This window comes from Phasianus colchicus, chromosome 11, assembly GCF_987193195.1.
Source record: "Phasianus colchicus chromosome 11, bPhaCol1.hap1.1, whole genome shotgun sequence".
Classification (NCBI taxonomy): Eukaryota; Metazoa; Chordata; class Aves; order Galliformes; family Phasianidae; genus Phasianus; species Phasianus colchicus.
In genome coordinates, this window is record NC_143446.1 from 19,631,284 (window position 1) to 19,654,152 (window position 22,869).

Sequence of the window (22,869 nt, forward strand, 5' to 3'; positions counted from 1 at the left end):
AATATGTTTCTCACGAATAACTTTCCTATTTTACTTGCTGGTTTCCAGTCAGTCACTTGGGAATTTCCATGTTATGGCAAAGAGGCTCTGTGATATATCTGCATACCTGCTACATTTATATGTAGATTCATTATGTCAGTGCGCTGCCATCCCTTTGCCCCACACAACGGTATGGGGAGGGACTGCACACAGACGTGTGCTGAATAGCATAGAGGATTTCACAGAATATTAAGTTTAGATGATCACTTTTCCCTATTCAAGCATGAAAAAGAAGCACAGTTTGTTGTCTTCCTTCAGGTTTGTGATTTGCACGCTCCACAATTGTGAGTGTTAGCTCTTGTATAACGCCGGAGTATTTATTTCTGAGCAAGCAGCATGTGTGTTCTAGGGAAGTTGTTATATTTAGAAGGTCTCATTATTCCTGACAATGATATCACAATTAGTAACCGTTCACAGAAATTGCATATTATTTCTGTAATATGGTCTCTCTGCATTGGCAGAAATACATTTTGGGAAAAGCTTTTCGTTACTGACATGTAGTTATACAGCGCTGCTAAAATTTGCTCAGGGTGGAAAATCAGAGACTTGTTAGCTGGTAACAGGTTGTCAACCTGTATCTCTGACAGACACAGCATGCTATTTGCCCTTCAATGCGTGCAAAAGGACTCAAATTAGAGGAGGTTGGAGATGGCTGCAGAGGCAGCTGCTCCTGCAGTGGAGGCCGTTCTGCTCCCTCAGGTCAGTGACAGCTGCAAGGCAGGGGAGGGGGCTCCAGGAGCAGGCCTGGACCTTGGCATGTCTATAAAACACCTCAGCTCCTGTCGTGCATGTCTTTGTGAGCCTACTTTCTCACACATACAGTGCTGTGGGTGATGCTGGGTGTTCTAAACCATTCTGAATGTCTGACAGAGTTCTTCATGAATTTCCAGCAGTGCTGCCCTTCACTGATGCCCTAATATCTGAATGGGAAGGAGCTTTATTTTATTAGGCCAACATTCAGATACTGTGCTTCTCATTGGTACGATGGCTTCTCTCAGAGCTGTACTGCTTTGCTCATCCCAAGGCCCAGCCCAGAGCCGTTGCCTTTCTCCCTGGGTGTTGCTGCTGCTGCTAATTGCTGCTTCTGACATCCCTGCAGTGCCACGAGGAGTCTGGAGAAATGAACTCAGCGAGGGAAGCTGTTTGTAAGGCTGCGTGGTGTTTCCACGTTTATTTAACTTCTGCAGGACACGCAATGAATCTGCCACTCACTCCTCACTGCTGGGAAGAAGCCCCATGCCTGCATGATGCAGAAGTGTGAGCCTGGCTGCTGCTCTGTGAGTTGCACGTGCTGAGGTAGTGAAGTGGATCCTTCAAGCAATGGGCCACCTTCTGATTCAAGATTACGATGGTCAGGATCTATTAGCTAAGTCATTTCTTATGGAAACAAGTACCAGTTCCCATTTCCTGAATTCTTCTCTCCCCAGGCAATGGTCCCACGTTCATTTTGAGGGCTGATCTGCAGAGGAACGTGCTGCTGTGACCACGTGGTCTGATCGATCTGAGGATGTGATGAATGCTCTTAAAGTCTGAGCATTTCAGGTGATGTTTCCCATGTTGCCGTTAATGTTAATGCTGTACTTATGCTAAAAGTAACATTTTATTAAGCTACAAGTGTTTAATGGATTTTACCTAAGCTTTTAAACTTTAATTAAATTTATTATTTGAACTTGGCTACGTAGATAAGCTTTTCATGGTGCACTAATTGTGTAATGCTTTTTCAGTGTCTAAAAACCTCATTTCCACCCTCTTAAAAAACCTATCAAAAATACATTTATTCTCTCCCGGTCCTTAAACAAAAACATGTGTACCAGACAATTTTTCTCACTGCTCTGATTAGTCCTCTGGTAAAGTAAAGGTTAGATATTGTTTCTTCAGCCTTCTATCTTTTGAGTTGCCAGGTAGGAGAACGCAAATGTGGTATGCATAAAACCATCTTTCATCTTAATTCAACCTAATGTTTTCAGGACAGTATAGTTATTAGCTGCTTGGTTTTTATTGCCTTCTGAAATAAGGAACCTCAACCAACAAGTCTGGGGGTGCATAATAACAGCTGAAATGCCTTCGGTGCCCATCTTCTGGGTGTGTTCCCAGACCCAGGCAAGATGCTCTCTTTGTGTTGATGGAGAGATTTAAAGGGCAATAAAAGGGGATATCAGCAAAAGCATTCTTGATCTTTAAAAAATGGGCTAAGACTCTTCTGGATACAAAAGGCTTCCCAAATCTATCACAGATGAGAACAGAAGAGAAGGCTGCATTTCTGTTCAGTAAAGGGACATCCACCTTCACGTCACACCTCCTGCCTGGTGGAAAACTGCCTTAGATCTCACCTGCACCCCATCACCAACAGGCACTGCATTGTTTGCTGCTTAGGTCTGTGGCCACTGAATGTGAACAATCACGTCTCCGTCAAATGTGAGCTAGAAAATAAATGGACAATTTAATGGAATGCTTTTACAGGCTATTTCCTACTTTGAAAACAACATTTGGGGTTTGTCCTGATGCTGTTTTCTCATAGAAGCCTGAGCTTGTCTTCAACCACAGCCTGGCAGGAAGCAAATATTGTGCTGTACAACACTGCAGCCAACAGATGGGTTTTACAAACCAGTTCACAGCTCTCCGTCACTATGCCCTCTCTATACAACATATTTACCTGTTAATATTTATTCATAATGTTACATATTGATTTATTACTCTTTACTAACAGATACAGAATAGGACAGCTTCAGTGGTGAAATCAGCTCCCTTTATTGGCTACAAGTTTGTTGACTGTGATGTTCTCTATTTTTCAGGGAAAAGAAAAGAAACCACAGATTTCTTTCTTTTCTAAAGCATTTCTTTGTATGATGACCTCACAGCTGAGTGTGTACCTTAGTGAACCATCCTTCTCCAAAATGTGGTAGTGGGAATGAAGAACCGCTGATCTACAGCACCCAGTGAGTAAGTGCCTGGTACAAACTATTCCTTTATGGAGCTTCACAGAGTCTGTTCACAGTCTCCTTGCAAAAGGTGCTTTGCAATTTAGGGGAATTATGTTATGCTTAGGGGTTGGTTGGAGTTGTTTTCTAATGGTATTATATAATTTTTCTCCTTGCTATTCCTACTTTCCCTTATTAACAGATGAATACGTAATTCTGTGATAATCATTTGTATCTCTAAAGGACTTTATCTGCCTCCAACCTGTTCAGCAGCCAAGCACACGGCATGTTATCTATGGTATTCAGAGGGTACTGCTGGTAATTGATAAATGCACTGCAACTTCGTGGTTATAGGAATGTGGGCTTCTTGTCAATGGTCCAGATATGTGTTCTTTGGTCCTGTGGGAATGTCTCTGAAGAAAAGAATGTTGTTTGGGCTTTGTTCCACGTGGTGGTGGAAATCACAAAGTTTACTTTCCATCAGTTTAGCACAGATTATTCCAAAGGTTGCTGAGATCATCTGTAGTTTTTCACTGGTATCAACAGGTTATGGATCCTCCTAAATCAAACCCCAGTGACTTACACAACCTTGAAAGGTTTCTGTAAATTATAGCATCGTAGGGAGGAAACACTTAACTCTTACTGTAGGGCTTTATATCTGATTTATTTACCCTCTCTGGAGAGTCAGATAAGTACGACGACTTTCATTTGCTCTTTCAAACAAGAGGGATCCCAAACTTTGAATTGTTTGCCATCATGATCAGAAGTACGTAAAAAGCAAAACATTTTTAAACCTGCCTATGTCTCACGCCTCTTATCTGATAAACACTGCTGTGAAACAAGGATCTTGGACAAATTCTCTTCTGTTGAAAATTTTGGGCTGAGCCCACTTGTGAGCCACTGCTATAGGCAGCACAGCTTCCAGTACCACTGGGTAGCTCACCATTTTGGTTTGATTTATGCTGATGAAGTTGGCCATTTTCTGTAAACAGTGAGTTGCTATTAGCATTTACTCGTACTGCTTTGTGGTTGTGATGTCCTCACCTGGTGTACAGGTTTCTTCTGCATTGGAATCATCATCTAAAATGTGCTGCTGTCCATGTGAGCACTTTGGTCACCACTAGGAATTCAGGTCCTTGAAATGGATCCTAGGTATCTCCTCACCTATGATGAAATATGAGGCCTTGATTTTAGTTATCAGTTTATAGCCATTCTTTAGTGGTTGGGCTGCTTGTGTTTCTGAGGTTAGGTGGAGAAAGTTGGTTGTGTGGTAGAGGTTTGCAGATTATATGAGACAATGTTCCAGAAGAATCAGCAATGGAAGATGGGATCTGTGAGTGTTGAGAGCATTTCAGAACAAGAATAGCTGATCTTTCATGGCATTAATGGAAATCCCAAGAAAAAGTGCATTGGGTAATTCTTCAGAAACACAACATTCATAACAATGGTTCTGTGTCCCTTTCTTCTTATATGAGGTTTAAGGACAGAAAATACTGAAAATATGGTGGATAACTTGGTTCCAAATATTTAATGGAATATAAAATCTGTTCCTATAATGTAGCGCTATTTTAGAAAGCTTATTAACATTTTATATAGTGTACAGTGTATGAAAGTAATGGTCCAATTATTTATGTGGCAAGACATCCCTAAAAATGTTCATATTCATTCTGAATGCTTTAATAAGGTACTAAAAAATACCATAATCCTCTGACACTAAAGGTTTTCTTGGTAACAGTCCTCAATTATAGCCATACTACAGTTTACTTTAACATCCTCATTAAACCTACTTTTTCATGTTTTAAGCAAGTAGACTTACTGCAGTTAAATGACACCATTAAATCATATCCGATTTCTAAACATCCACTCTGACAGTGAGAACTTTAGCAGCATAACAGCAAATGACAGAGACTGCTGCAGACATTTCTGTATGTGCTAATACATACTAAACATCTACAGCAATCTATGTGCTAGTGTACAACGTATGTTATGTAGTTGTATGGATGTATGTATGCATGATAACGTGTCTCTGAGAGCCGTATTTATCGAGTGAAATGAGTAAATGTTGGATTTGGCCAGTTTGGGCCAAGTGTTGGAGTCAGGGCATTTTTGTGTGGCAAACACAAAGAAGAGTTTTGGTGGAAGTATCCATATAATCCCCAGCAGCAGCAGTAGGACTTCATTGGAGACGTGTGATCTTCTCTGCTCAAACACAGGAAAGCTTTAAGTGTTAAGAAGTGAACACCATTTTTAAAACAGTATTTACGAGTTAAATAGATAACATTACTTTGGTCTTCAAGATCCACAGATGAAGTGTACTAAATAGCAAAAGTGCAGATATCAAACAGACATGGACCCACCTCCAGCAGGTGATGTCCAGCCCTCATTTTCACTCCCCAGCTCCATAGAACTCTCCTGTTTTTCAGATGTCTGCTGCTTTCATTGGGACTCTCATGAATTCAGCTTCTAGCACTACAGGGGTGTTGATTGATTTGGATGCTAATCCAAATGTGAGGCAGCTGTTACGCCCACCGGGTTCAGTAAAGTTAATCCAACCCATAAAAGCCTTGTAAAAAGCCAGACAGTTACACTGCAGTGTAGGAGGGATTTCCTGTGGCAAGGTGATCACAGTGTGGGGTATCACCCTTCTGTCCAGCACTTCCATGCTGTGCTGGGCCAAAAAGGTGGGAGGTATTTACAGCCATGCTCAAAATCTGATTTGTTCGTACGAATGTTGTATAGAGCAGTGGTTGTGCTGTTATTAAAGACTCATAGCTGCAGGGGACAGCTTATACAAGGTTATTACACCTCATAGCCATAAGTCAGCCCCAGCCACTTCCCAGCGATGGATGGCAGGATTCCTGCATCTCCAAAAGAAGGCCCTATGATTACCACCAGCTAATTATCACTATCTGTCTCTCTCTATGGGACACGAGTGTATCTGTGAGCATGGTCCTTTTCACTCCATCTGAATGCACGAGCATTCATGTGAGCACATATTAGCTGCCAAACACAATATTGAACACAGAATTTGTTTCTTCATTTAATATATGCAACAGAATTAAATTAAACCTTACCATAAGCAGGGCAGACTTGAGTTATTAATCCTCCCAAGAGCAACTGTAATTATTTTTGCCAGCACTAATTTCATTTGCATACATATTGTTAAATTGCAAATCACAGTGAACCAAGAAGAGTTTCTGTATGCTTAGTTAAATTGAGCAGTGCTGCTTGAGTACATGGACTGTAGTAGCTAAAATGCTAATTTTAAGGGAAAAAAAAAGCAGCAACACGCAGCATAAAGGCAAATGAACATCTCTGAGTGTTTTCTGTTCTCTCTGTTGTTTGCAAGAAATTTCCAGGGAGAGATTGCTGCCCCAGACATGGCTTGAACCGCTGGGTTTGTTCTACAGAGCAGGAGTGAGTGTGGCTCAGCACACCAGCCAAGCCCATAAAGAACCACCACAAAGCATGGGTGCCTCCCTCCTGCCCTGCTGAAGTTCTGCAACAGCAGTGAAACATTCAGGCAATTTTCTGGAGAGGACTGAGTGCTAAGTTAACATTAATCTGCATGAACACCAATTTGGAGATCCTTACTGTAGAACGAGCTCACTAATAACCCCACTTATTAGGTGTTCTGCTTTTATTTTTTGTTTGCTCTTCAGCTGCAACTGAAAAATGTGTAATAGGACTTTGTCTCATATTCTGTGCACGTTGTATTTTATACACGACACAAGACTGTCAGACAGAAGATGTGAGCAGATATTTCGCTTGGGCTGGTTCCCATTACAGTCTATTATAAAGCTTTGTTCTGTCTCTTTATTTCTTATTGCAAATGATTGTTTTGGCCTGGGCTGAGGCAGTGTGCCTTTTTCTTGTTGGCTGTAGTTGTTTGTTGGAAGCCAAAAAAGTAAAGATCTGGCATAAGAAAACTCTGATGATTTTTCCTTTCCCTCTTGTTTCAAGACTTAGTGTCAGTTTTAGCATTCAGAACAGTCAGATGTGCGTTTAGAGGCTGTTGGATGGGACAACCTGGACTTTGGATTTGCCTTATGTTATTCATTTTTCATCATTTTTGTTGGGATTTGCTGAGAGAATTAATATGTGGTGGATGATAAAAGGGTCAGGTCAGGAAGAAGATGGGCTGAGTCCTATCTGTCTGGGCTAGCAGCAGTGCAAAGCCAACTTCTCCACAAATAACGGGGCACTGTTTCACTGCAATTCTTCTGCATAGAAGAAATAATCGGCCTCACATGGGGTGTGAGAGTTGGACTTCTTGGCTCCCCTGGGTGTCTCTTCAGTTTTCCTGATGATCTTTTTGACAATGAGCACTTAGCCCAAGGATGGCTGATAGCAATTAGGAGGATAAAAAACTGCCATGTGCTGAAATGGAGATGACTTGGGTTTGCCATTGCAGTGTGCATAGCAATGCATTACTTCTGCAAAGTACCCAAATGCATCCCTGTGAGACTGTTAAACCGAGACAATTTAACCTTGAGAAATTATGAAAACAGACATGTTAATAAAGGAAAAGTTGCCAAGAAGTAGGGAGGAGAAGGAGGATGTGGCTGTATCTCAAAGCCACAGCTGGGAACTGCACAAAGCTTTTCTCCTTCTCAACTGGCAGAGTGAAATAAATTGGTTTTATTAAAGGAAATCTGTTTGTTTGTTTGTTTGTTTGTTTTTTTCCATAAGAGGGCTCAAAAGATAGAGAATAATAAAAAAGAAACGGTCAGTGTAATTTCTTAATGCATAGCATTTAAAACTGGTTCCTCCTTACAAGTAACAAACTGAGGTAACATTCAGTTCTGCTGAGAGCAAGTCTGTAAGTCGCATCCTCAGAGATGTTGTGCGTGTAGTCAGAAATGATCCGACTGTTTTGTGTCTGAATCAGAGCTCTCCAGTGCAGTTCAACCTTCTGAGCTTCATACCAACCTCTTATTTCCCAGGTTATTTCTGAGCAAGGTTTACCTGCTCCTTTCAGTCACTTACGTTAGATTTCTAGAAGTTACTGAAGGCATTTAACTTATATGTGGTGTTTGCTTTTCTTGCTTGAAGAATAATGTTGCTAGCGAGAAAAGAGCACAATTTTGTTGTTAATGCAAAGGGTATAAAGGAAAAAATCCCATTGCTCCCTTGTCATATTTGCACTTTCTGTGAAGTGCTGCATGTCAGATTGACCTTGGGCTAGAATGGGGAATGCAGAGCAGTTATTAACAATGTGGGCCTCCATGTAATCTTTCATCAAGAAATAAAGAAGGAGAATAAAGTCCTTGGCTTAGTAGGGTTTTATAAACACATATTGCACAACTGCCCTCTGTAACTCTGCAGATAAAAGCAAATTAAGGAAGGACATCTCATGGAGGGTTTTATAACCAAGCGAGAAAATGCTGTAAGAAATTACCTATGTCAAGGGAGAGGTGCATGTGTTTCTTCCAGCTCTGCCAGCAGCTGAGCTGCAGACTGCTTGGGAGGAAGAGGATGAGGGACTGCCATTAAAAATATATTGCAAGGAGGCAGGAGACTTGTCATGGGGACACAGGTTTATGAAAACCCACAGCCATGTGCAGCATCTCCTCCAGTTCCCTGGCTGGTGATGGAGGTGTCACTCAGCCCTTCAGGGGGTCACGGAACAAGAATGGGAAGCAGTCTTTGCTCTGCTTGCCCCTTCCGTGGCTCCACGCCGTGGTTTGCAGTAGTACTCAATGCAGTAATCACAGGTATTTGTCAGCATGATGGGAACTTCTGGAGCGCTTTGTTTTAGCTCTCGTAAGGCAAATATGAATGTAATTTCTCACTGGGTATCTTCTGTGTGATCCATGCTACGTGAACTCTTTTATGTGCCCTGGGATGGCAGTACCACTTCAGTGTCTCCAGAGTGTATTTAAAACTTGGTTCTTCCCAGAATCTGAAAGTTGAAATGAAGCATTGGAGCCATGTGGATTTTAAAGCACTGTTTCTTTTCCAGATCAACTGCAATGAAGTGATGGAGAAAGAATCCATTAGCTGCAAACTTTGTATTTGTGTCTGCCACTGCAGAAGGAGATGCTGTTGGAGCCTTGCTGGACTCCTGCTGTTCTGTAGGTATCACAATATGGGGTGGGAATGAGTTATTTTGTGCAGATCAGTAATCCTCAGCATTTGAATGCAGAAGTCTTCTACTGCTTTTATCAGTTCTGAACTTGCTCACAAGAGCAAGTTGCTGCATAGGGTACTTGTATCACATTCAATCCCACAGTGTAACCTTCTTTCTTTTGAAATGTCAGGGATGGATTTTTAAGTCCCTTCTGCTTTTGCATGGAATAGCAATTTTTTGCCTTTGCTTTCTGCAGCAAAAAATATTATAAGACTGCAGATGTCTTCAGCCCCACTGCAGAAAACAGTTGACAAAGAGATGTCCCAGTCTGTAACACAACCTCTGAATGGATGGCATAGTTTGTGCTGCAGTACCTATGAACTGAATTCTTTCTTTCTAGATTTTGAATCAGAAAGATGTGCTTTAGGTGCATGCATTGATTTTATTTATTTATTTGTTTTTAATTTTTGGTTAACTATAATAATAAAATATGAGGAAAATGTATTGAATGTGTAGATGCATATATCCATTGTCTTGAGCCTTTGAATGTGTGGTCAATGAGTTGGATGAGTTGCGCATGAACTTACTTTGAAATTTTGGTGAATAATGCAAACTTCATTGGAAAAAAGAGCATCCCTTGAATCAGGGCCATGAAGATAAGCACTTGTAAAGGGGAAAAATATGGACAATTGTTTTAGGAGCCAAGTGTTCAAAAATGGAGGGAGGGTAGGTTGGCTGTCAAATGGCCGTGCTGTTTGAGTCCACTGAGCTGTGAACTTGTAGCTGCTCCACGGACAGTGGAAGGCTCCAGTAATATGTTGGAAGAGGTGTCAGCAATAACTTTATCCCATCAATTTGCTCAAAGCAAAAGGTTTAAGGTCTGGAGAACCTCTGTTATTTAATTAAATCTCTCTCCTTCTGTATTTCTACATCTAAAGCGAATTCAAAACTTAAAAAAAAGGTAACTTCAATTTTGTCCCAGAGCTCTGAATGGTTTCTAGAACCTCTGTCTTTTAAATGCTGTGACACTGGGGAACCAATTAAAACATCATTAACCGATGTGTTTGAATGATGTGGGACATGAAGCTTGGCTGAGAGCAGCTGAGATCTGAAGGAAAAGAGGAGTTAAACGCTAGTGGAGACTGCCGAGTTCCCCTTGCTGTGTTCCCTTGCTTGGCTTCCTATCGGTCTGACTTTGAAAGTGTTCAGGTACCTGAAGAAGTACCTGGAAAACCCAGCTCCTGCTGAACACAAGGGAAGCTGATTTGTGCCTTAAGCTTTTTTGCATTTCAGGTGTTTAAGTGCTTATACCCATGGGCTGCTGGCACTGTTTGCCTGCACTCATCTGCCCCACACGACCGGCTGCTCCCAAGCAAACCTCTGATAATCCCAATTGCTTTGGCTGTGCAGCCCATGTGCAGTTGTGCATTTAATTCCCATAGCACTTTGCTGAGTGCAGATTTGTTCTCATTCTGCTCCAGGGAGGATTCAGTGCTCTCTTCTCTTTTTTATATTGCATAGATAAGGAGATATGTCCTGAGCAGCCTGTGAGGAGCTCTGCAATAAGCACTGTGCTAAGCAGCCATGCTGTGACATCGTTTTGCTCACAGTGACATAATAGCAAAACTTTCCCTGACGAAGGAGCCTGCAGCCAAAGGAGCCCATTCTGCCTGGAGCAACTGTCCCAGGAATCACTAAATACATATTCAAGCACTGTGGGCACTGCTTCACCCATGGGCTGGGGCTTGAGCCCCATTCTGCAGAGGGCACAAGAAGTCTCTCACCATAAGCAAACTGCTCCTCTGACAGCTCTCGGCCAAAGCCACAGTGCAGATGTTCCCTCCTTGAGGTGCTTGGAACCTCCTCCAGCTATAGGCCAGCTATGGAGGAGGCTGCAGTGTGGTCACAGTGGCTTAATCCTCCCACAGTAAAACAGAAGGTCTTTTAAAAGAAAAGAAAAGCCTTTGATCTGGCTGAAGGCTTTGATGGTTTGAATACATGGTGCCTCCAGATGAGAGGTTGCATGTGTATCTTCTGTTTATTCCTCCAGAAGGTGCAAAAGCCCTTTTTACTTCTTAAACTGGAGTGTAAATGACAGAGAGTGCATCTTCTGTTGGCAGGCCAACATAATCCAATAGGAGCCTGAGTTCAACTGGCATACAGATTCCACCCACAGTGAGCCCTTCCTCGCACAGCATCCCTTCTCCATCTGCTCCCGAGGGAGGGGTGGCTCAGTGGGTGCTGCACTGCTGTGCTGCTCAGAGCTGCAGGGGGTTGGGCTGGGATTGCTCCATCATAGACATTCCTCTCTCACAGCGGGTAGAAGTCCTTTTCTTTTTCAGCATATGGGATTTAATAGTGGCTCAGAGAAAGAATGCTGGCTATGTGCAGCTGTGGGAGCACGGTCCTGATGGGGATTCCAGCATTTCCCAGTGGGAGCTCCAGATGCCCCACTGCACTGGGCTGCATACGGGTGACATCTTGGTTACATACGAACATGCAGGCTTCCATCTGCCAGCATGGCGTGCTGCCTGGTCAGTAGAAACCCTCTGCAGCTTTGGTCCCGAATATTGGGATTTCTAAGCCTCATTTACTCTCTGGATGGGATGATTTTGTCTGAGGAATTTTTTTGGGTCTGATTTCCTGCCATGTTTGTGGTTTTTCTGGTTATTGCAGCACATTCAGACGTTATCACTTCACAAGTTTAAATTGCTGATGAGTAGACTGAGGGATTTCCTCCCACCTGTTGTTCTGTTAAGAGGAGCAGATGTTGGTAAATTCCAGGAATATAATTCTAGAATGAGATTCTTCATTTCTTTGCATGTTTCAGTTTTCTGAGAAATGAAGTCAGTGCGATGCCTTATGATCCAAGTGCTTATACAGGAAAAGAATGCCATTAAACAACATGGTGCCCCGAGACTACGTCCTCTTAATTGTAAATGCAAACTAATTTCTCTGATGGCAATGGAAGAACCGTGCAGTAATTGCAATGGGCCAAGAGGAAATATTACTGCTAAGTGCAAAGCTGTAAACTGTCCCAAACATTATTTTTTTATACCACAGAATCTCTTATACTCCATTCAGAAACAGAGAAGCCAAATACCCCAAAGTAATTTAATTGCATATCCCAGGAAACAGAAATCTTATTTTTTTCTGTACGCAAATAGCATTTCTATTACAGCAAAGAGAAATGTGTTTTGCTGTTTTTTTTTTTTCTTTTAGCTGATTCAGAAAACAGTTGTTATAATTGGACGATTTATGTAATTACTTATGCAACTGTAGTAATTGCACATGCAAATAAGGGATGATTCTCACATTATAAAACTTCTGTGAGCAGTTACAGAGCATTCTGATGTTGTTTGGGCACTTAACTGTATGAGTGTTTTGCACCTCAGCGTTCCATGCAGCATCCTACCTGCTTTTTTATTTGGTAACAAAGCTGTTACCTAAACGCAGAGTAGATTTTTTACAAGGTAAGCAATAAAAATAATCAGTTTGCTATAATATTCAGGGCTGAGAAAACATTATTTCTTAACTGTGGAGCATTTTATTTTATGGGCAGAAAAAGAACCCTCTGCTAAAGGTGAAACCTCATTTAAGCTCCAGTTGTTTTGCAGCAATCAGGGTACAGAGTGCTTTGCACGCTCCCGAAGGGAGCACGCCGAGCAATTGCTCAGTGTGTTTTTTAAACCAGTTGTTGCTAATGATAGAATTTTAGTTGTAATAATCTTTTTTTCTCCACCTTCTTTATCTCTTTCCGGATTTCGTGGGATGGAGAGACATGGTCTGCGGACAGGTGGAGTCCATGAGTCAATGAGTGCTGTGGCACTGCAGCCACAGAACAGCAGTGTTCTGACTGCCAGCTGCAGGGCAGTGCAGTGGAGCTGCCTGCACCCAGGTGAGACATCAATGCTTCTTAATTCCTCCTTCAGCTCCTTTCTCTCCTCTTTCTCGACATCTGGCATAGGACACTGGCTGCGTGCTTTGATGGTGCCAGGCTTTCTGGGGAGCTGGTGAGGCCAGACCAAAAAAGTGGCACAGATATATTTAATTTATTACTTTTATTGACTTCTGCTATTCTAGAGCTGGAGCGATCTGAAGCTCCACGTCAGCTTATCAAGGAGACTCTGAATTGATGAGGCAAGTAAAATCTCGGATCAGAATGTGGAAATAGAGCACAAAATCTGGTCTTGGAGCTAGGTGGTGACACTTGAAGGACCAGCAGGTTGCAGCGTGCTGCAGGGAAAATCTGCTGCTGCAGACAGGGACAGCTGCAGGAAGGAGGGAATTGCCCATGGTGCAGTGGGGTTGTGTGCTGAGCTGGGACAGCATGCACAACCCCCAGAGCTCATGTAATCATAGAATGGCCTCGGTTGAAAAGGAGCACAGTGCTCATCCAGTTCCAACCCCCTGCTGTGTGCAGGTCGCCAACCAGCAGCCCAGGCTGCCCAGAGCCACATCCAGCCTGGCCTTGAATGCCTGCAGGGATGGGGCATCCACAGCCTCCTTGGGCAACCTGTTCCAGTGCCTCACCACCTTCTGTGTGAAAAACTTCCTCCTAACATCTAACCTAAACTCCCATGTCTGAGTTTAAAACCATTCCCCCTGGGCCTAACAGCATCCTTCTGTTTGGTTCTGCCAAGGTGTTTGTGTGGGCATACCTATGTGCATGTGTGCTCTACGTAATGCAGTGTGCCACACTCTGGTGAAAATTTGATTTATCATTTAATTACATACCATATCTGGACAAGAAATTATTTGCCATTAGCTACAAAAACTGTTATTTTGTTCTGAAACTGGTGGCTTTTCTTTCTCCTTGGCCAGACCAGTTCTGTTCTCTGTGCAAAGATGTCACCAAGATTTACTCCATGCTCCAAATAGCATCCTACCAACCCTAGCTGTAAATGCAGCGCTGGGGTCACGTTCCACCCTGGGGACTAAATCTGGCCATTCATACAATGATTGCAGCCTCGGGGGTTTCTGTTCAAGTTCTCAACTATTAATGTGTGAAACGTTTAAAAAAATGACCCTCATACCAACACTATTGCTTTCCTGTGACTGCAGGCGGTAAAGGGTAGAAGTATAAATTTCCTTACATATGGAAAAGCTGGAGGGTGTAAAAGTCAAGTCCTTCTAAAAGGCCTATTAGGATAAAAGAATTTAAAGTATCCCCTGGGCCAGAGGAAGACTCACTTAAAATCTATAGACCAGATTCTCAGCAGCAAGGATCAATATAGATCCATTGACGTGTAGAGATATGTATTTATTTATATATATCAAGTAAACATCTGCTCTATATTCATTTAAAATACTTAAGCTAGAAGGATACTTGGTAAGATTAGAAGTATCTTATTTCCAACAACATTTTGAGAGAAAAAAAACAAACAGGGGAAAAAAAAATGCTTTCCATGCTTTCCCATTCATAAGTTTATGGTATCAGAAATTCACCTGTCAGAGTAAGCCATCATTTTTATTCTTCTGATGCTGTGACCACTTGGTGCTGTGGATTGCTCCATGATTGCTCCAAGGAAGAGGAGAGGCTACGTTTTTTCTCACATGTAAAGCCTTGTTCTTGGTTCAAACGGCATCTTCCTCATCATAGGAAAATTACTGGGACTCTGTTGGGACAGCATTTAAAAGAAAAGGGGAAATCTGTTTCCCAAAAACTGTGCTTCCTCATAAATTGCTGTGTACACAGGCTGGTTTCTGTATCAAACAACTGTACGAGTTTCTGCTTTGAAAATGTATTAGCACTGGGATGCTGCCAGTAGCTGGATTATCTGGGTTTTTGGCGTGATGCAGGCTGGCAAGTCGTACTCTGAAGCAGTGCTGTGCAAACAGCTGAGGTGCACAGAGCCCAGACAGGGATGTTTGCTGGGCGCAGACACGGAGATGTTTGCTGGTGCTGAGCTGTGCCAGGTGGGTGCCTCTCGGTTGGGTTTCAGCAATGCTCTGCCACCATCTGGATGAGGACAGGCGGTGGCACTTCCATGTCCCATTTGGAGCAAGCGGCTGTATCTGCTGACAGGACCCGTGCACTTGGCCTTGCTCTCAGCACAGTGTGGTTTCAGGGCTGCCTGGTGCACATGAGCTTGCTGGCAGCATCCTGGCAGGCCCAGCCACAGCCTCCTGCCTGCCTGGCTGCCCACCCACTGCAGGGCTGTGGCTTCCTTCCCTTGCTTTGTTTTCTCATCCCCTATGCCTTTCTGAATTTCAAATTCTTGCAGATGAGGTGGATGCCATCTTGAAGCCATGCAAATGGTAGAATGAGTGCTCAGGTAAAAGAGAAGTTTTTAACTGGAGAGGAATCTGCAGAGCTGCAGTGGGGCAGTGCCCACATGCAGGGCAGTGAGGGGATCAGGAGGAACTGCTCTGTGGTTCTGGTCATCCAGGCAGGGCACAGCTTTGTCTCTGTTAGTCCTTTCTGTCTGACTGTAAGGAGAAGGAAGCTGAAGAGCAGCATCACATGGGAGTTCTCTGCTTACCCATTGTGTGCAGGTGCAACAGGTGCTACTGCATTATGGATATTGAAGTTTGTCAAGGGGCAAAATGAGAAAATGTAGATTGTGACAGAAATTGAAGAATGGAGGTGGAGTGTTGGTCGAGCTACAGAAGAGTTCAAATTACACTGTTCCAAATGCACAATGAACTGCTTATAGCTCAAATGAAAAAAATACATTTTTGTAGTAAATAGAGAATTTTAAAGAAGAAGGTAATTACAGCCCTAAGATCTTCATGGCATGGAACAATTTGTGTGTAATTATTCCTTGTGTGGTATCATGGCTCCTTCTCTGGCCTGCTGTGCTGTCCCATTTAATGCAAGGAGAGGATGCTGCAATAAGATCTATTTGCAAAAAATCCGAAGATGATCCTTGTATTAAAACCAATCCCCATATGGTGGCAGCCTTTTGAAAGATATGGGAAAAAAAAAACCTCTTCAATTTAATGCTTGTTTTAATACAGTCAGAGGAAAACATACATAATGTGGAATGGCTCCTCTTATTTTGATGGGGAAAAAACAGTAATCTGTAATTCACTTTCACAGGAACCTGTAAGAGATCGATGTAAAAGAATGCTAACAGCATTATTTCAAGCCTAGGCCTTACTTCAACAGTTGACTATTTTCAGTCATTCCCAAGTGCTTAAAATAGGCACAGTCTTGGATGAATAATACAGGCCCTGCTTTGATCACCAGTGCTGGTGCACGAGGATGGGCTGCATGGGGGCTGCCAGAAGAGCTTGCTCCTCTCCTATTCTGCTCCCATTCAGCCATCTCCAATGTCTCAGTGTGCGCCCCTGCCAGCAGAGGAGTGATGGGCGCTGTGCTCCGTGCTCCCTCTGTTGGCTGCTGCTGTGGAGGATACGTGCATCAATGCAGAGAGAGCAGCAGGCAAAACCTATTTGCCAAAGATTTAAATGGTAAACTCTAAAGCATCTCTGGGAAATGTGGGCTCATTCCTTTAGCTGCTCATTAGACTTGGCTTGTTTCTCCTTAGATTGTCTGGCTGCTGAAGAAAAGCTGGTTTCTGGGGAGCTTTGCCATCACCAGATCTTCTGGGAGCTTCTACACGGCCGGTTGGCAAACACTGCTGGAATCCAGAGAGGGTTTCCACTTTCTTTGGATGGATGTGGTACAGGGAAGGTAATTTTTCTCTTCCCTTTGTGGGTGCACAGCAGTGCTGGAAGGCAGGAGGAGACCCCGACACTGTTTGTGTGCTGCAGGAAAGCGCAGCCTTTTTGGCATCCAAGTGAAAATGTTGGCTTTTGAATGCAGGTTTGGGAGTGCTGTTGTTAGATACCCTTTTGTCTTTCTTATTGCTCAGAGTTGGACTGCTGCTCTGTCCTGCAATGGCCTGTTTCTGCAATATTTTCTGCCCAAGCAATAATAAAACTGGAGAGAGAGGGAGAAATGTAGGCAGTGATAAATGCATTCTAGCAGCACAGATGGTATCTGTGGCATCAGATCCCCTTTCTAAGGCCTCTTGTCCCTCTAGGGTGTCCCTCTAGGTGGGATCCCTGTGCTGGGTGCTCTCACTCTGCCTTGGACCCCAGCTGCTACTTCTGCTGAGCATAGGGTACCCTCCATTTCCCTGGCATGGGGCATGTTTTCCTTGTGAGCTCTCCACGCTTTGTTCATGCAAATGAAATCATTTTATTCTGACGGAGGGCTCTGAGCATCAGCCAGCTTATTGTTTTAGAAATAAAGATATTAGTATGCAAATGACTCAGGAAGGTGTTTCTTCTCATTAGAGAATGGAGATCATTTGATAAAGGGTGCAGTGCTCTTCATCAGTAAAAAGGCTCAGCAAATTTGTCTTGTCTCAACAGCATTCTAACTACAAGACCGATCGGATAATGCAGAAAAGAAAGCACAGGAGACAAATGGTTTATGACACTCCGGTTACCTTTACTGTGCAAGGTGGGCGTGAAATTTTTTATGGTGAGACAAAAAAGATGATGGGCAATTAACTACAAACTCTTGCAGCAGGTTTATCATATGCTCAGCTCATCCATCTGTGTCTCAGTCTCCAGTGGACTCATGAGTTTCATCAAGAAAACCATTTTCAAACCAGCAGACCAAAACAGATCGTTTTCAACTCCCAGCCTCATCGAGGCTTTGCAGTAGTTTTGCCTCGCGTTTACGATTTATGGATGCAACAAACACAGAGCAGACAGAAGTGGTCCAGAGATCTCCCCATCGCAGGGTGTGTGCCTCCAAACACCGCTCATCCAGGTACCGGCTCTGCAATACTTGAGTAACTTTATTCGGGTTAATTCCATTCAATCCTTCAGGGTGAGATGTTAAACATGGTATGTAACTGCATTTAAATTCCAGCTTCTAGCCTGTGATGAGTGGTAGAATTGGTTCAGGGAATTAGGGGAGAAAAGATGAGCTGGTTAAAGCTCCAAATCGGTGCTGAAAGCATCGGGGGCCCCTTTGTGCTCCTGCTGCAGGCTGTGACCTTCAGTGAATCGCTGGGTCAGCAGTAGTCGCCTTCATTTCCTCGTCTGTTTGTGCCAAAGCTGTTCATATTTATCTGTCGCCCTTCACAATATTATGCCCATGCACATCTTACTGGAGACCTTTAAGAATTAATCTTATTTGCTTATATGGTAATTAGTTATGTCGTCTTGCCAGATTTGGTAAAAAATAAAAATAAAATCAAAACCAAAAACCATACAAGAAATAGATTTTCAGACTGCAGGATAATTTTTTCTATCCTATGAATTCTCAAGTCCCTCTTCTTTTCGATCTCTCCATCCAGCCGCTTCTTCACAAGAGATCAGGTTGGGGAGGGAATCAATACAGCCACAGCCCTGGGACTAATCCAGGGAGCTGTCATGCAGCCCTGATGTGATGTCTCTGTCTTTTCTCCCTGAAAAACATGGGAGGTGTTAAAGCTACTCACATCCTGATGACTCTAATAAGTGTTCCAGACAATGAGGCAAAACAGAACCATGCCCAGCCCAACCTGGGCCTTACTGGTGCAGGCAGACAAGCATCTGTTGATTTTGGTATAAAAGTTATTTATGTCCAGCTCTTCTCTTCCATCCACTCTCTCTTTTGATTCTATGAAGATGAATGTTGCTTGAAGGAAACAGTCCTTAATTTTTCAGATAGATGTAAATATCTTATTGTTTCAATGTTAAGTGTTGGCATAATGCTATCCAATTCTGTGAGGCGTAAGGGGGGAAAATGCTTCCTTTACCTTTCATTCCCTTTACCTTTCATTCCCTCGCCACTCAACACTGCTGAAGAAAGTGAAATGCTGAAGAAAGATATAGGCCTTGTGGTCTTTCCTGACAGTCAATAAATTGGAGTTTTGTCAGGCCAAAGAGATGCCATAAAGAGGGCAGATTAAAAGAGATTAGTTCTGCCAAGTAGCCTGAAAAGAGAATTTAGTGCTGCTGTGGCCGCGGGCAGAGCCAGCACCATGTGGTCAAGGGCAGGGAGAGCTGTGTGCTGCTCCTGTGGGGCTCCTGCACTGCTGCAATGGCACTGTCTGAGTTGGAGGAGAGCGAAAAGGGGGGGTGAGAGACACTTGGGCTCAGTTTTCCATCTCTGCTACAATTTCAAGAAGCACACATCTGATTTCTGCTTTCCATTTGCTCTGGCTGGTGGTTGCTATTGCTGCTGAAGTTGTATAACTGAGCACAAAGGCAAAGCAGTCACTTAAAATGTTCTTAGTGTCCACTCAGTGCAGTGGGGCTATTGCACAGTGATGCATGTGCCAGGGTTCACACTGGTGAGACTTCAAAACAAAAGGCAAGATTTGCACAAGGAACGGTCCTCAGTGTGTCCTTGGGTACCCCAGGAGCAAGGCATGGAGTGTGAAGGGAAGGAGAGGAGGTGGAGAGCTGGCCAGAAGCACTGGACTAAAGTGAATTTAGTCCAAAGCATCCAGAGCTGCAGAAGAGTGTTGTGGTAACACTGAATATTCGGATACCTTAAAAAAAAAACCAACAACATTCAGATTTACCTTCTGACAGGTCTGAAGACGTAACAAGTACAGGCATCATCCCAGAGCTTATGTTGGCTGACAGAAAGTTGCTAATCCTGGTGTTTGAGGCTGAAAGCATCCCCTGCCTTCAAACAGCAGCACGGCTGAGTGCACCATGAGAATACACAGGTAGCACTGCCCCAGGGAATGGAACAGTAATAAAGCAGGGGTGTGTATTTTGGAGAGGGAGAGCTTTTACCAAGGAAACTGGAGAGGGACCGAGGGGTTTTACTGATGCCGTCGTGACCATGTGCTTCAGCTCCTGAGCAGCAGAGTAGTGTTAGTCCTTTTCTTCAGACCAGAAAGGAAAGAGCCAGGATAGAGCCATTTCGTGGCTCACAGGAAGACAGAATGTGTCTTTATTGCCCATGTTGTCCCACAGGACAGCAAGACACCAGAATCTGATGGCCAAGAATGACTTATATTAAACACAAAAAAGAGTAATGCGTCTGCGTGTGTAAAAGGTAGAGTAAAATGTACCTATTGAATAAGTTAACCTTGGTTTGTCACAGGTAAAATTACTTCTGACGCGTTTTTCCTGGGTTTTAACAGCAATTTCTAGTTTCCAGTATAGATGCAGATATTCTGTTAGTCTGTACAGTCTGTCAGTGCAAATATGACGTTCCTGTTGCCACCAAATGTTTTCTCTTAAACCCTAGAAACTCCTTTTTTATGTTATTTAACAAAAGGAGATAAGGTGAGGACACAGAGTTTAAATGCTTGGAGTTAATAAAATAGATATAAATGTCAGAATCTAAATAGAAATGTCAGTATCTAACTCATCATTTTAAAAATCCTCTGTATATTTCTAGAATTACTTTGAAATATTTTAAGATAGAAGATATAAAAGGGAGAATATTGCATCCATGAAGATGATTCAGTAACACACCTTTCCTTCTGGTTTTATTTGCCCGTGGAGGAACTATTCTACAGAGAATAGCTCATCTAAAAGCTTATTTTTTCTACTTGATAAAAAGGACATTGGTTTACTTCCAGAGATTGAATGTTCTGGCCCTATTTGTTTCACTTGAGAGAATTAAATGCAAAATAAGTAGGGAGAAAAGCTCAGTAATAGTAAGATACATGACATATTTGTTTTATGTATATCTTGCCTGCTTACCAAAGCCTTCAAACGGTCCACTCAAATTTATCTTAATGTTAAAGTCGATGCTTTTTCATTCATAAACAATTATGTGTGCAAAACCGCTGACACAAAACAAAATCCAGAAGGTTAATTCCTCCCTGTGAAAGCCTGTCTGGAAATGCGAATCCTGTAATTTACTTTGCAAAATAGTAATGCAGGGATTGTATTTTATTTGTGTAGCGTGCTGCACACGGGGGCTGCTATGCAAGAGCAGTATTCTCAAGCGCCACCACCATGAAGTGATAACAGAGATCTTCCCAGTAAGTGATGGAAATGGCTGTGTGCCCACTGGGGCTGGAGCTGAGGACCCAAACCTGAATCCATAGGAACTGTTTGCAAAGGTTTGTGAGGTTGCATTGCTTTACTCGGTCTTTGCTTAACATGCTAAAAGAGCAGCCATCCCATTCTCGAGCAATCAAGTGAGTCTCTTGAAGTAATTAATTACTGGTTAATTGCCAGGCAGGTTACTGTTCTGTATAATAAAATTCCTGGAGATTTTTGTTGCTGTAATAAGGTCCTAAATTTCTGTCAGTGTTTGTATTAAGTCTGAACTACCTGAGGTAGCTCCACAACTTACGTCAGTGTACCAATCTCAAAGAAGTGCTCATAAATCTTTAAAAAGCATCATCTGGCACTGCTTCAGTGGATGAAGGGAATGAAATGAAAATCCTGAAATTAGTTTTTTGGGAAGCTTAATTAAAATAACTGCTAATACAAAGTGCTAGGAGATAAGACCCGTACGTAACAAAAACAATTAGAAGGCTGCAAGACAAACTCTTCTTTTGAAGCAGTCACCTCTGAAAAATGAGTCTTTCCCAAATATCCAATAGAATTTTAAACCGTTTTGCTGTGAAGGACACAGATTTCAGCTGGGCAAAACATTTCAATGTGATCCTATGTTCTGCGTGTCACACGTGAGTTGCAAAAATACATATCTGCCAGAAAATGAATTGTGGGATTGACTGCAGCTCCAGCAGTAGGATTGCTTTCCATGAGTGAGTGAGCAGGGGCAATGTCTGAGATGTCAACAGCTGCAACACCAAGGGCATCCAGTCCAAACGGGCACACCAGTTCTGGCTTTCCTTAATCCATTTGCAATAACCACATCTGCCCAAGGATGTTGCCAAGGTGCCAACCATTGCTCAAAGGCGGCTTGTCTTGCCACTTACCTTGTAAATTCCCATAATACACCCAAAGCAAGTTGTGAGACAGTAGTCAGTATTAAATAGCTCATATGATGCTGTAGGAATTCTGACATCTCACTGCGGCAGAGTATGGCTGCAACAGCACAATTTGTTGAAGCTGGCTGCTGAGTGCTGATCTCACTGTCTGCAATGCTTCAACTTGCTGGTCACTGGATTTCCCATTCGGTTGTGCCAACACTGCAAATACTTACTGAAGATTTTGGCTCCGTTAGTCATTCTATAAAATCTCCAAAAAATTGCTTTATGTGGCAAAACTTGGTTGTGTGGCAGAAAAAATTTTTTGCCAGACTTCTCCTGAATTCAGGTACTGCATCCCATCTTTGGGATTGAGGCCATCATGCGCCGTGCTGAATGCCACGCGTGAGCCTGGCCCCAGCTCTGCTGACAAAGAGTGGTTCCTCCAGTGATGGAGCATTGACCAGATGGAGGCCCTGGGGTCTGCCTGGGGGAGGGCTAGAGCTCAGAGTGCAGAAATATTAATGCAAAGCCTGGTTATTTTTCAAATCTGAGCTTTGCTTGTAGATATACTTGGATATTTTGAAAGCTTAAATTAGCATTCAAAGACCTGCTGGCAATTCAGGGTCCAGATTTTGGTCTTATTTCCTTTATGAAAAATAAGAATGTTTAAGTAGAAATTGGCACTGCAAACAGGACAGATTTTAGCTTGTTTAAACAGAATTTCTAGAATTGTTTTGCTCTTCTTCAGGCTGCGTGAGCTTCCAAGTTGGAGTTTTGTCTGGGGGAGTAATGCATCCTCTGGGCACTGCAGGTTGAAGAATATCATCAGCTCAGCTCTGGGCACTTTCCATGGTGAAGTCATGAATCTGCACTGATTGAAGCCCAGTTCTGCATCACTTCCATCAGACTGGGGATTTATAGCAGGTACCCTCATCTGTGGTAGTTTGGATAGATCCAGGGTGCTTTGTGTGCATTATGCCAGCCTTTCCAGTAATTGCTGGCCACACAATAGCATCTTTTTGCTGAACTC

At 42.9% G+C, this 22,869-nt stretch overlaps 1 long non-coding RNA gene across 1 annotated transcript; it reads left to right on the forward strand.

The window, feature by feature from the left end:
- The first annotated feature begins 12,839 nt into the window (after positions 1 to 12,839).
- On the forward strand, positions 12,840 to 21,010 carry LOC149916472 (uncharacterized). The gene is made up of 4 exons (XR_016469953.1): positions 12,840 to 12,928; positions 16,527 to 16,672; positions 17,359 to 17,764; positions 20,857 to 21,010. It is a non-coding gene; the product is annotated as an uncharacterized LOC149916472 (long non-coding RNA).
- The last annotated feature ends 1,859 nt before the right edge of the window (positions 21,011 to 22,869 follow it).